The sequence below is a fragment of the Bison bison genome, unplaced genomic scaffold (assembly GCF_000754665.1).
Source record: "Bison bison bison isolate TAMUID 2011002044 unplaced genomic scaffold, Bison_UMD1.0 scf7180017864266, whole genome shotgun sequence".
Lineage (NCBI taxonomy): Eukaryota > Metazoa > Chordata > Mammalia > Artiodactyla > Bovidae > Bison > Bison bison.
The window spans coordinates 5,331,233-5,344,088 of NW_011494838.1; positions in this window are offsets into that span (position 1 = coordinate 5,331,233).

Consider the following 12,856-nt stretch of genomic DNA (forward strand, 5'->3'; position numbering starts at 1 on the left):
ACATTTTAAGACCCTTTCTTCAGAAAACTTATTTTTCTCTAAAGGTGATTAGTCAGGCGCCACCCTCCAAAAGCATTAGATAAAGTTGCATTCCTACAGGGCAAAGGTGTGGTGGGCTATAACAAGAAAAAGAATTAACTCAAGGGTCCAAGGTTACAAACATCAAAGCTACTACTTACATTCCTATACACCAATTATATTAATCAATACACTGCCAGGGACACAGCAGGTAAGGGATATGGAGACTTAGCAGCAAACATTGGCCCAACAAGTGAAAATCCCTTCACCAATACAATTTCTAATCAATCTTTTAACAGCTCAAAGGAATCTGTATTTAGACAGTTTAGAACATCTCATGCCTCTCACAGTTGGGAGGCTCTGAGCAATCACATGTGGCGGGAAAAACCTATTCAGGCAGGCTAGAGGACTTCCAAAGGAGTTTGTAGGTTGAAACACTATCACACCCAGGAACTTTATTAACTGGAGCTGTAAGTTAACTCTATTTTCAGAGAGAGGTAGTGGGGGACAGCCCCCCGTAATGTCAGAGGTGTAGGTGAAAGCACAAAGCAGAAAGTAGGCAGACTCTGGTTTTGGGGGTAGATGCTCGAGAATTTCCAGGGGGACTCCTGAGGCTCCATCCTGCCTTTGTGTATGCTGAGCCTCCTTCCTCATGACCTTTGCCAAGGGTGGAGTTCCTCACGCTAGCTCCCAGCAGCAACCCACTCCAGTGTTCTTGCCTGGAGAATCCCAGGGATGGGGGAGCCTGGTGGGCTGCCGTCTATGGGGTTGCACAGAGTCAGACACGACTGAAGTGACTTAGGAGCAGCAGCAGAGATCACCATATATTGTGAAGAAAAGAATATGTTTTAAGAATATGTTTAATCCATAGTTGCCATGTGTACACTGACAGCTGTAATGTAAGCCTGGAGTTGTATAGCAGGGACCCCCAGATGTACCCGTATAGTAGTGTTGCTTATAAAGAGACTTGGTGATTTCCTGTTGTTTCTGGCCCTAATGAACTATTTACTTGTCATCCTAAGCAGGAAACCAGCATGGTGCTTTGGAAAGAGCCCTGCTCTAAGAGGGAGGGGGTCTGGCCTCTTTCCGTCCCCTACACATATCTGTGCGGTTTCATGTGCATAATGCTCATTTAATGCTATTTGTTTAATTGGATAGAACTAGACTGGCTGTGACTCTAAATGGCTCTATTAATAATCACATAATATTTGCATTTGAATTATATATTTATTTGATTATCCATTTTGTTATCTGTATCCTTCCTAAAGTATATACTCTGTGAGTTTTGGTGTCCTCAACTTTTATTTACTGAATGTTTCTAGTGGTTTAAAATGGTGCTTCGTCCCTAGTAGGTGATCAATAAATATTTGTTAAATAAATGAACACACTTTCATTGAGTTTTTAGAAATATGCCAGGCATTATACAAAACAATTTAATACATGCTATGAAATTTGATCAAACTTTAGTGTGCACATGCATCTCCTGATGTCTTCTTAAAATGCAGATTGTGTTCAGGCTTGTGACGGGGTCTGAGATTCTGCATTTGTATCAAGCTGTCAGTTGGTGACTCTCAGACAGGTGCCATACTACAGCAGCAAGGATCAAATTCTCATATTGACCCATTGCATAGATGCCTTTCCATCTCCTTTGTTTTTTTTTTAGAGAAGGAACTGAGTCTTCTGAATATTCAGTAACTTATTCAAGGTCACAGAGCTAATGAGCAATGGTTTAATAACACAAAACATAAGCTGTCATGTCTCTGAGTTATAAACCTTGAAAAATACATATCCAGGTATGTGCATTTGGATTGCTGCAGGTAAATGTTTCAAGTGTACTTAGAGTGAGCTCTGCACCTAGAGATGAAAGTACCTAAATTATTCAATTAATTAAATATTTATTGAAGGTCATCTCTAGGTAGTTCATTGCCTGTATGAATGTCTCACTTTGTTTTGAAAAATCATCTCTATTTCCTTTTATCTATCCATCCATATGTATCTGGCATTAGGAACAAGCAGAGGTTCTCTCACAGCATTCTTCACTGAAAAAAGTTAAGAACTGCCCTCAAAGAAAACTCCAGCAGGCTCATTCTCAGATAATAGTTGAGCATCACTTTAAATTGCATACACAAGCTCAGTTCAGGATTTGTCCCAATGCATCCACGAGTTTTGTTTGCTTTTTTAAAACCTTGCTATAAAATACAAACCAAAAATTACTGTTTTAACTATTTTAAAGTGTTTACTTCAGTGGCATTTAGTATACTTACAATGTTATGCAATCATTACTGGTAACTATAGAATAATTTATCACCTTGAAAGGAAATCCCACACCCACTGAGTAGTCATTCCCTATTCTCCCCTGTCCTCAGCTCCTGTTGATGACTACTACTCCCTTTGTCTCTATGAATTTTTCTATTCCGAATATTTCCTAGAAATGGATTAATATGCTGTGTGTGTTTTTTTTTAATCTGGCTTATTTCATTTAGTAGCATGTTTTCAAGTTCCTTTATGTTGTCTATGTATCAGTACTGCATTCTTTCTATGGCTGAATTATATTTCATTGTATAAATGCATACACTTTTAATGCACTCATCAGTTAATGGCTATAAGCTGTTTTTACTTTTTGGCTGTTATAAATCACTTGTTTTGAGTCTTTCTGGTTATAGATCTAAGAGTAGAATTGTGGGGTCATATGGTAATTCTATGTTTAACTTCTTGAGGAAACACCAAACTCTTTTGCACAGGAGGCTGAGTCAGTTTACATTCCACTAGCAATGGACAAAGTGTCCAATTTCTCCACATCCTCACCAACACATTAGTTTCTGCTTTTCGATTATACATCCTAGGGAGTGTGAAGTAGTATGTCTTTGAGATTTTGAAAATCATATTCCTAATGCCTAGTGACTGCACCCATCAAATCTCTTCTTTCCCCCTGTTTAGACCTGATCTACGTGAGTCTGAGTGAACTCTGGGAGTTGGTGATGGACAGGGAGGCCTAGACTGCTGTGATTCATGGGGTCACAAAGAGTCGGACATGACTGAGCGACTGAACTGAACTGAACTGACCTGTATCTGCACTAGGCAAGTGGAATACTGGTGGGTTGTTGGCATCTTCTCTATTGCTCTATCCAGCATCTGTCTCCAGTTTCTCAGAAGACTCCCTCCAGCTAAGTGATGCTTGAAATTCCTTCCTCAACTTTTAGGCATGCACCTCCAACTTGAGGTGGGGCTTGTCTGACTTATATCAGTTCAGTTCTGTCGCTCAGGTAGCCCAATTATGAAGGATCCAAGGCATGTCTACCTCAGCCTTCGCTCAGCATCTGGTCCATGGAAAATGCTTGTGCATCCTTACCCTGATCATCTCTTGTGCAGGGTGAGCTTACTATAACAACTTTCTAATTGTTTATTGTCAAAGCTGTTGGCCACCCATGCTCACCTTCTAGTTATTTTGGGCAATAGACTTACTTGAGGTCATAATGTCCATCGACCACTGTGACATATGTATCAAGTTCTCTCTTGGCTTGGAGTGAAGGCGGTCCCTGCCATCTTTCTACCCAGCAGCTCTGGCCTCAACAGTACTTTGAAGGCACTCTATGAAGACTTTACGGATTCCTCTTCTCCCCCAACTCTATTTTTGAAGCCCTCCTGTTTGCAGGTGAAGAATTACGGAAGTTTTCCCCTTCGCTGGCTTTATAAATTCTATATATGAACATAAGGTTTTTTTTTTTTTTTTGCACAGTCACCTTATTATTGGCCCCTATTATGTGTTGAATTATGTTCCCTCAAAATTAATGTTTTGAAATTCTAGTCCCTAGCAGCTCAGAATGTGACTGAATTTGGAGATATTTTCTTTAAAGAGGTGATTAAATTAAAATGGGGTTCTTAGGGTGGCACCTGACCCAATCTGACTGGTGTCCTTACAAGAAGAGGAGACCGGACGCACAAAAGGATTCCCAGGGCCCACGTGCCCAGAGGGATGACCATCTGGAGAGACAGGCATGTGGAAGCCAAGGAGAGAGGCTTCAGAGGAAACCAAACCTACTCACACATTGATCATTGACTTCCAGCCTCCAGAACCGTGAGAAAATGAGTTGTTACTTAAGCCACCCAGTCTGTGCTATTGTGTTATGGCAACCTGAGCAAATGAATGCAGCCCCTCAGGGGAAACTTAGGCAGGAAATAGCCCATTCCAACATTAAGTGACATATAGGAAGCTTAGTGATCACTGGCTCTGGAGTCCCACATTTTCCATTGGGGATTGGCTTTACCCTCACTAGCCTGTGATCTTGGGAAAGTGGTTTTGGTTTCCCAAAAAGATTTCCACAGTTATAAAATGGGGATACTAATGGGGAAACTACTCTATTACAGAAGGCTTTAAATCAATGGTAACCATTTATTTGCTCACATGAGACGCACTCCAACCTCTGAAGGATTGTGGGGCTTAAATGAGAGAATCTATGTGAAAGCACTTCCTAAATTCTAAAGTGTCATAAAATGCTCATTAATACAATCACAACATCTACAAAACTGTTAATAGGGGGAGGAAATCGATTGCTGTATTATTTTGTTTTGAGTGCAGGGTCAGGGTGGTAAAGTAACACACATGCCCCTCCGCCTGTCAGCAACCAACAATTAATCCATCTCAGGGTATTTTTAAATATCAGGAATCAGGCATTTTCATTCACCAGCTGGAAGACTGCCATACAAAACAGCCAGCATCAGCTATCAGCTAAATTAATACTTGCTGCTACTAAGAACTCAATTCCTTCACCGCTTTCTTCACTTCTGCTAGCTCATGCAAAGCAGCCAACACACAGCTCCCTGGAGCTGGGCTTAGGCATATACGTGGAGCCTGAACCTCTCACTCCACTATCCATCAGATCATAGATGCATTAACTACAGAGCATCCAGAAGTGCTAGGAAATGTGGTAGATGCTGTATACATACGCGGTATCTCATGTCAGCCCCTTAGGGTAGGAAGTAATGCTTCCCTGGTGGCTCAGACTGTAAAAAATCTGCCTTAAATGCAGGAGACCTAGGTTTGATCCCTGGGTTGGGAAGATCTCCTGGAGAAGGGAATGGCAACCCACTCCAGTATTCTTGCCTGGAGAATCCCATGAACAGGGGAGCTCTGTGGGCTACAGGCCATGGGAGTCACAAAGAGTCAGACACGACTGAGCGATTAACACACACACATATCTTATTTTTAAGTAAACTGAAGTTTAAAGGGGTCAGTAACTTTCTGCCTACGCATTTGACAGGTTATTGATTGAACACTTTTTATTTGCTTGGAGAAAGGAATGGCAACTCACTTCAGTATTCCTGCCTGGAGAACTCCACGGACAGAGGAGCCTGTCAGGCTACAGTCCATGGGGTCACAAAGAGTTGGACTCAACTGAGGGACTTTTACCTCATTCACATTTTTTGGTAATTCTTGAGTATATGCTGGAGAATACAACACAGAACTTTCATTCTTGGTGGGGAAGCAGACCATAGGGAACAAAGGAGCAAATATATTTATACATCATATTATTTTTGCTTTCCAAAGGAAATTCACAAGATAGCCACTCACTATATGGAATTTAAATATCTTAGAGTGGGGGACCAGACAACAAACAAAAACACAAATAAACACTGCTTTGAGTTCCATGAAGGAACTTCACAGGAGGAATGGTAAAAAATTCAAGTAGGTGGGTGAGAAAGTGTACTTACTCAGGAAACTAAGAGTGAAAAGGAGTCGTCTGTCTAAAGGACAACATGGAGACAAAGTTGTAATGGTACAATTTAAGTCTCTTCATCTCCTCTTGAAGAACTTAGGCACTTTTCTGGTGTTAGAAGGTGACACATTCTTTTTTTTACTAAAGCTAAAATTTAGGAATTTAAGTATAGACCCAGGGAGAGAATGGACCCAAGTATAGACCCAAGAATCAAATTGTAAGACCTTTCTGTGACACTTACCAGTTGGTGTCTTCAGAAAGTTCATTTCACCTTCCTGAGTTGCAGCTTTCAAGTCTACCTTGTTAAACCTGTGGCACTGCTCTCAGGATCCAGGGGCAGTGTGCGTGAAAATGCTTTTGGACATACTACACAAATGTAAGAGATTACTGATAACAGCAAAAACTTCCGATAGGAAAATGTGATTTTCCACATCCATCATTCAATGTGATGTTGACCCAATAGGTTAAAACTTTTCCAGAAAAGTGTATACTCAGTTAGAGCCCTATAAACAGCCCTGATCACAAACCTGCCGACAAACCACAGCTCACTCCCAGTTGCTTTCAGGATAAGGGGCATGCCACCCAGCCTCCTCCCCACATTTCTCCCCCTGGCTGTTCGTGTCCTACTCTTCTCCACCCCAGGCTTCAGCACGCTAGGCTTCCCTGTCCTCCCACAGTTTGTCCAAGTTCATGTCCATTGAATCAGTGATGTCATCCAACCAGCTTGTCCTCTGTCACCCTCTTCTCCTGTCTTCAATCTTTCCCAGTCCTTTAGGACTGGTCTTTTCCAATGAATCGGCTTTTTACATTAAGTGGCCAAAATATTGGAGATTCAGCTTCAGTCCTTCCAAGGAATATTCAGGGTTGATGTCCTTTAGGACTGACTGGTTTGATCTCCTTGCTTTACAAGGGACTCTCAAGAGTCTTCTCTAGCACCACACTTTGAAAGCATCAATTCTTCAGCAGTCTGCCTTCTTTATTGCTTTCTTTTTTTATTCTTCCCTCCTACCACCCTCCCAAACTCTAGTATTGTTTCACGAATATCTGGTATTTTAAAAATCATTCAGGTGCTCATGGAGACTTGATAAATACCCAGATTTCAAGATATTACTTTCTTGCTGACTCTTAATCTTGAGCCAAGGAATCTGTATATATTTAATATGTAGTACAGGTGATTACTGTAATCAGTTTATTTGGAGAAGTACTATAGGCTACTGGTCCTCAAGCACATGTGTATGTAGGTATCACCCATGGAGCTTATGAAAAAAGAAATTCCTGGTAAAACTTTCAACATTTTTAATTTAGTGTGTTTGGCGGGGGGCGGGGGTGATAACTGAAGAGCTGCATTTTTATCAAGCATCCCTCCCTCCTGCTAGCTGTTGTTTATGGTCTGTTGTTCAAACGTAAGGAAGCCCTGGTCTAGGATGGAATGAATCATTATCCCCTGCACCCTCTGAACTTCTGCCTCTCTTTTTCTCTACCAACTACTATCAATCTGAATTCCACTTTCTGCAAAAGGTCCTAACATTTCTGTCCCCTCCTCTGCCACCCTAGAGATATTTTTAAATATTGTGGGAAAGAAACAGTCTTTGAAGTACTCTATACTATGGCTTAAATTGTTATTACTATTTAGATATTCAAGGGAAAACATAGAATTTGGAGATAATTAGAAAGAAAACAAGGTAGAGAAGGAGGGGAAGGAAAGAAAGAAGGGAGGGAGCTGGAAAGTAACCAACTATTTAAAGTTCTTTTTAGGGTTTCCTGGGGGTCTAGAGGTTAAGAATCCACCTGCCAAGCAGGAGACAGGTGTTTGATCCCTGGGTGGGAAAGATGCCACTTGCTGCAGAGCAACTAAGCCTGTGCAGCACAGCTACTGAACTCCATGCTCTCGAGCCTGAGCTCTGCAACAAGAGAAATCACTGAGTGAGAAGTCTGAGCACCACGCCAAAGTGGAGCCCCCACTTGCAGCAACTAGAGAAAGTCCTTAAGCAAAACAAAGATGCAATGCAGCCCAAAGTAGCATAAATAAATCTTTTTTACAAAGTCCTTTTTAAGTGCCAAAAATATATATGGAGGTCAGAAAACGTTGAAGTCGGTCCAAATGTGATCTATCTCTCCCACGTGTTTATGTGGCAGGTGAACAAGTGCAAGTGTGCAAGTGTGAAAGATCTGTGCACCACTGCAAGTGTCCTGGCTCAGAATGAGGACGATAGATGTTCAGTTAATCTTGAACTCTCCAGAGCCCTTCAACCCACATTTATTATAAAGATGTTAACTGTTTGAGGAATATATGATCCTTCCTCTAAAGTGGTGCCTGGGAAAAAGAAGAAAGGGAGGTAAAAAAGAAAATAAAGTATTTATCTAGGTAAACTGTAATAATACTTCCCCAGATCTAATTTGTGAGAGAATAAATGTTGTGTCTCCTCCATCCAAATGCATATGATGAAGCTTAAATCCTGAATGTGATGGCATTTGGAGCAAAGGTAGGTCTTTGGGAGGTAATTAGATCTTGATTATGGGGTCAGGAAAGTCCCCTGGAGGAGGGCACAGCAACCCACTCCAATGTTCTTGCCTGGAGAATCCCATGGACAGAGGAGCCTGGCAGGCTACAGTCCATTGTGTGGCAAAGAGTCAGACACGACTGAAGTGACTTAGCATGCACGCTCAGTGGAGCCTTCCTGAATGAGATTACTGTTCTTACAAGAAAAGACATGAGATGAGAGAGATTGGCATGCAGGTAGAAGATGGCCATCCAAACATAAGAAAGAAAACCCTCATCAGAAAATAAGCCTGCTGGACCCTTAATTTTGGACCTCCTAGCTTCTGGAACTATAAGGCATAAGTGTTGTTTAAGTCAGTCTATGGTATTCTGCTATAACAACCTAAATTGACTAAGACAGACTCCAGCCCACACCAGACTTTCCTGAATCATTAAGCCTCCCATTTTCCTGTGCGTAACTTCCCCAATTCAGTTGCAATCATCAGTGAGAAGAATGTTGCTTTAGAGCAGTGTATTAAGTCAGCACCAGGGGTCTTGGAGGGGAGGGGGATGGGCAGAGGATGGTGATGGGTGGGGATGATGATGAGTGAGGTAAGGTGACGGGTGACGCCACTGACATGTCTGCTCCATCAGTGGGAGTCCTTCAATGTGAGAAGAGCCTCGAGGTTTTTCATCTGAGACAGTGGATATGATTTCACATGGACCTCAGCTGTGGGTCCCTTCCTAAAAGCTCCCCACTCTTCCTCCAGTGAGGAAGCTAGTTTTCTGTTTCTTAGAGTCTTCCAAAGCACAGTCAAACCAAGTATGACTATACATTTTGCCTCCTTTCCCCTTAGATTCGAAAATAAAATGATCAAATACATCAAGTATAACATTTGCTGCCTGCTGCCTATGAATACCCTTTAGGAGTTGTTTTCTGGTTCAGGGTAAAGAACTGAAGACGGGGTGATCAACCTAAATGATTCTTTTGGAAACAGATCTAGGTTCCTACTATGGACACTATTGGATTCCCTTCTCCTCCCACCTCTGATGGACCTAAAGTTTTTAATGTCTTCCAAATAATGAAGACTAAAATTACAGGCAGACGAGAGCCTGAAAGGATGTGTGCAACCTGGTCTCTGCAGTGACTGAAACTTGCCCATCATCCTCAGTCACTTGTCCAGCTCCCATTCATCTCCAGTCTTCTCGTACCTCCTCTCTGTAATCAAGACTCAGTCAAACTTGTGTTTCCTCAGGAAGCTCTCCCCAGGACAGTGCAGGCTCTCTGTGATGAATTTAATGGTCTCTAGGGCCTGAATTTCTTCTTTATATCACTTACTGCAATTATGATTAAAATAATAACAATTGAGGAATTTGTTGCTTAGATTATTACTAAATTCCACAGTAGAATGGCAACTCCATGAGGACAGGGTACTATGCTTGTGTTTGGCATCCCCAAAATTTAATAGGATGTTCAGAACTCTGAATATTTTTTGAATGAATAGCGAACAGAAACGAAAAATGTTTATAGGAAAAGCCTTGGTGTTGGTTTCCTTTGACCTTCATTTGCAAATGTGCATAAATTAATAGAATAGCAGGAAGCCTCCCTGCTCTACAAACTGCAGGTAGAATTATTAGGTAGGAGCCCCTAATCCCAGGGTCCCTGGATGTCTGAATGCACTCACTTCTGAAAATTTTTCCTATGAAATTTTAGAAAATTCCCTTGCCATCTCCTTGGGAATGTCAGCCTTCAGTCTCTGTTTTTAGACTTGCTATTCTCCTCTGAAAATTTTGGTGTAAGACTCACTCCTCTCTTTCATTTTATAAATTTACGGAAGCATCTAAACCATTTCTGAATATGGACAATATTGCTGAAAATTTCAAGGAGTGGGAGGAAAACAGAAGTGTTCACATCACAGTAGTACAAACAGCTTCCAAAGTTTCCAGTACCCACCCATCATGCAGGCCTCCCACCTCCATGGAGTTTCCTCAAAACTACTTGTGTGTTCTCGGCTCTTTCCTTAATCTTCTTTCAGCCTCCCATTATTATTATTATTTACCCTAAACATTCTTTTCTTCTAATCCATGTCTCCTGTTTAATCTCAGGAGGTCCAAACAAATTGCTCTTTTAGTCTTCAACAGTTTCCCCTCTTTTAATGTCTTGCCATATTGCAAAATTGAATCTGACTCTTTCTGAATAGTATTTTGGATTATTTCTCTAAACAGAAAGTTTCCTTCCCAAATAGAATGTCATTGTCAGACAGTAAGGTTATGTTTATCGTTTTCATCTTATTGCTATCCCCCTTTCAAGAATTTAATTTGTGTCCTAGTTCCTTCTCAAATAATGTATATAGAGAAAGTTGAGTGAATTCTTTCAAATGAAAAACAAAGTAATAATGGAATTACATATAACATTTAAAAGCAATAGCTAAGGAGACATATGTGTGTGTTAGTTGCTCAGTGGTGTCTAACTCTTTGCGACCTCATGGACTGTAGCCTGCCAGGCTCCTCTGTCCATGAGATTCTCCAGGTAAGAATACTGGAATGGGTTGCCATGCCCCGGTCCGGGGGATATTCCCCGACCAGGGATCGAACCCACGTCTCTTATATCGCCTATACAGGCAGGCAGGTTCTTTACCACTAGTGCTACCCGGGAGAGTGAAAGTGTGAGGCACTCAGTCGTGTCTGACATTTTGAGACCCCACGGACTATACAGTCCATGGAATTCTCCAGCCCAGAATACTGGAGTGGGTAGCCTTTCCCTTCTCCAGGGGATCTTCCCAACTCAGGCTTTGAACAAGCCATATAAATTTGGCTTAAAATCTCCTTGAGTCTACAACCTATGGGACTGCAGTAAGTTATTTAAAGTCTCTAATATTTCATTTTCGTGTCTGTGAAATGAGAATTATGATGTTTTGGGATTTTTTTAGTTATACGAAATAGTAAATAACTTTATTGCTTAAGCCAATGTGAAATGGTTTGGTTTTTGCTCTCTATCAAAAGCTTGATAAATAACCCACTGTTATTACCTTATGTATTGCTATGTGGCTTTTCCTATTTTAATACCAACCTCTCAGTTCACTTAACCTGTGTTTCTACGTCTACTATAGTACCAGAATTGGAACTTGACAACTCCTCAGTAAATGATACTGATTACAATAAAATAAAATGTATTACTATTTTCTTGTTAAATATTAATAAAATACTATGTGAGCACAAAAGTGGTGATATTATACTTGTCTTTCAATATATCACTTTAAATAAAAGAAAATGTATATATGCGTTATATGCTTATGTATACATATTTATATATTTAAAATTTATAATAAATATGTATTTATTAAAATAAATAAAGATATAAGTATATAAAATTTTTACTTATCCTCAATTATTTATGGTTATAAAATAAAAAAGAACAAATACATGAATACATATAAACTTGCTTCTTCCTCCTTGTCTATCCAAATACTTCCCATCTTACTATTCTGATCACACTGATATGTATTTTTCTTTGAGAAGCCACTCTATGCTCTTGCATAACAGCCAGATAAGAAATGGGATTGATTTTAGCCCTGCTGCTGCTAAGTCGCTTCAGTCATGTCCAACTCTGTGCGACCTCATAGACGGAAGCCCACCAGGCTCCCCCATCCCTGGGATTCTCCAGGCAAGAACACTGGAGTGGGTTGCCATTTCCTTCTCCAATGCATGAAAGTGAAAAGTGAAAGCAAAGTCATTCAGTTGTGTCTGACTGCAGCTCACCATGCTCCTCCGTCCATGGGATTTTCCGGGCAAGAGGATTTTAGCCCTAATCTATTGCAAATTAATGCGGTGTGTGGCAGTCTCCTGACCATAATGTGGGTTCAGAACAGGCTAGTGAGAGGTGAAATAGGACAGTTTACTTGACGTGGAAACCTACCTGGTCTATTTTCCTAATATGAATAAGGAAGCCCTAATTGCTGATGGCAGCCACCTTGCGACCCTATAGAAAACCTGTCTGGCACTAGGAAGAATGCCAAGTCAAGAAAAGCACGAAGAAATAAAGGTTAAATCCCTGCCCAAACTGTTCCTGAGTCCACATATTTGTTTTTTACAATTATGTGAAATAATCAATCCCTATTTATCTCTGAACCTGATTACAAGTGGTTATAGTAACTACCTACCCAAAGCAAGCTTAATACACTCATTACTTTTGCAATAATATACTTTCCATTCAATTTTAATGTTTTATGTTTCTATATTTGCAGCAATATATTTATCTAAGACTAGTCTACTGTTGCTAATATTCTTTTATTAAATATTAGACCTTTCACCTACTTACATTTCCAAATAAATATAAACTCATTTAATCAAGTTTCAAAGATAAGGATGGTTTAGATTTTGACCTGAATTAAATCAAATCTAAAAATCAAGGTTAATAGAAAATTTTCCATTATTTTCTCTTTTACTATCCAGGAACCTACTGTATCCAGTTAAGTAGCTCAGTCGTGCCCGACTCTTTGCAACCCCATGAATCGCAGCACGCCAGGCCTTCCTGTCCATCACCAGCTCCCGGAGTTCACCCAGACTCACGTCCATTGAGTCAGTGATGCCATCCAGCCATCTCATCCTCTGTCCTCCCCTTCTCTTCCTGCCCCCAATCCCTCCC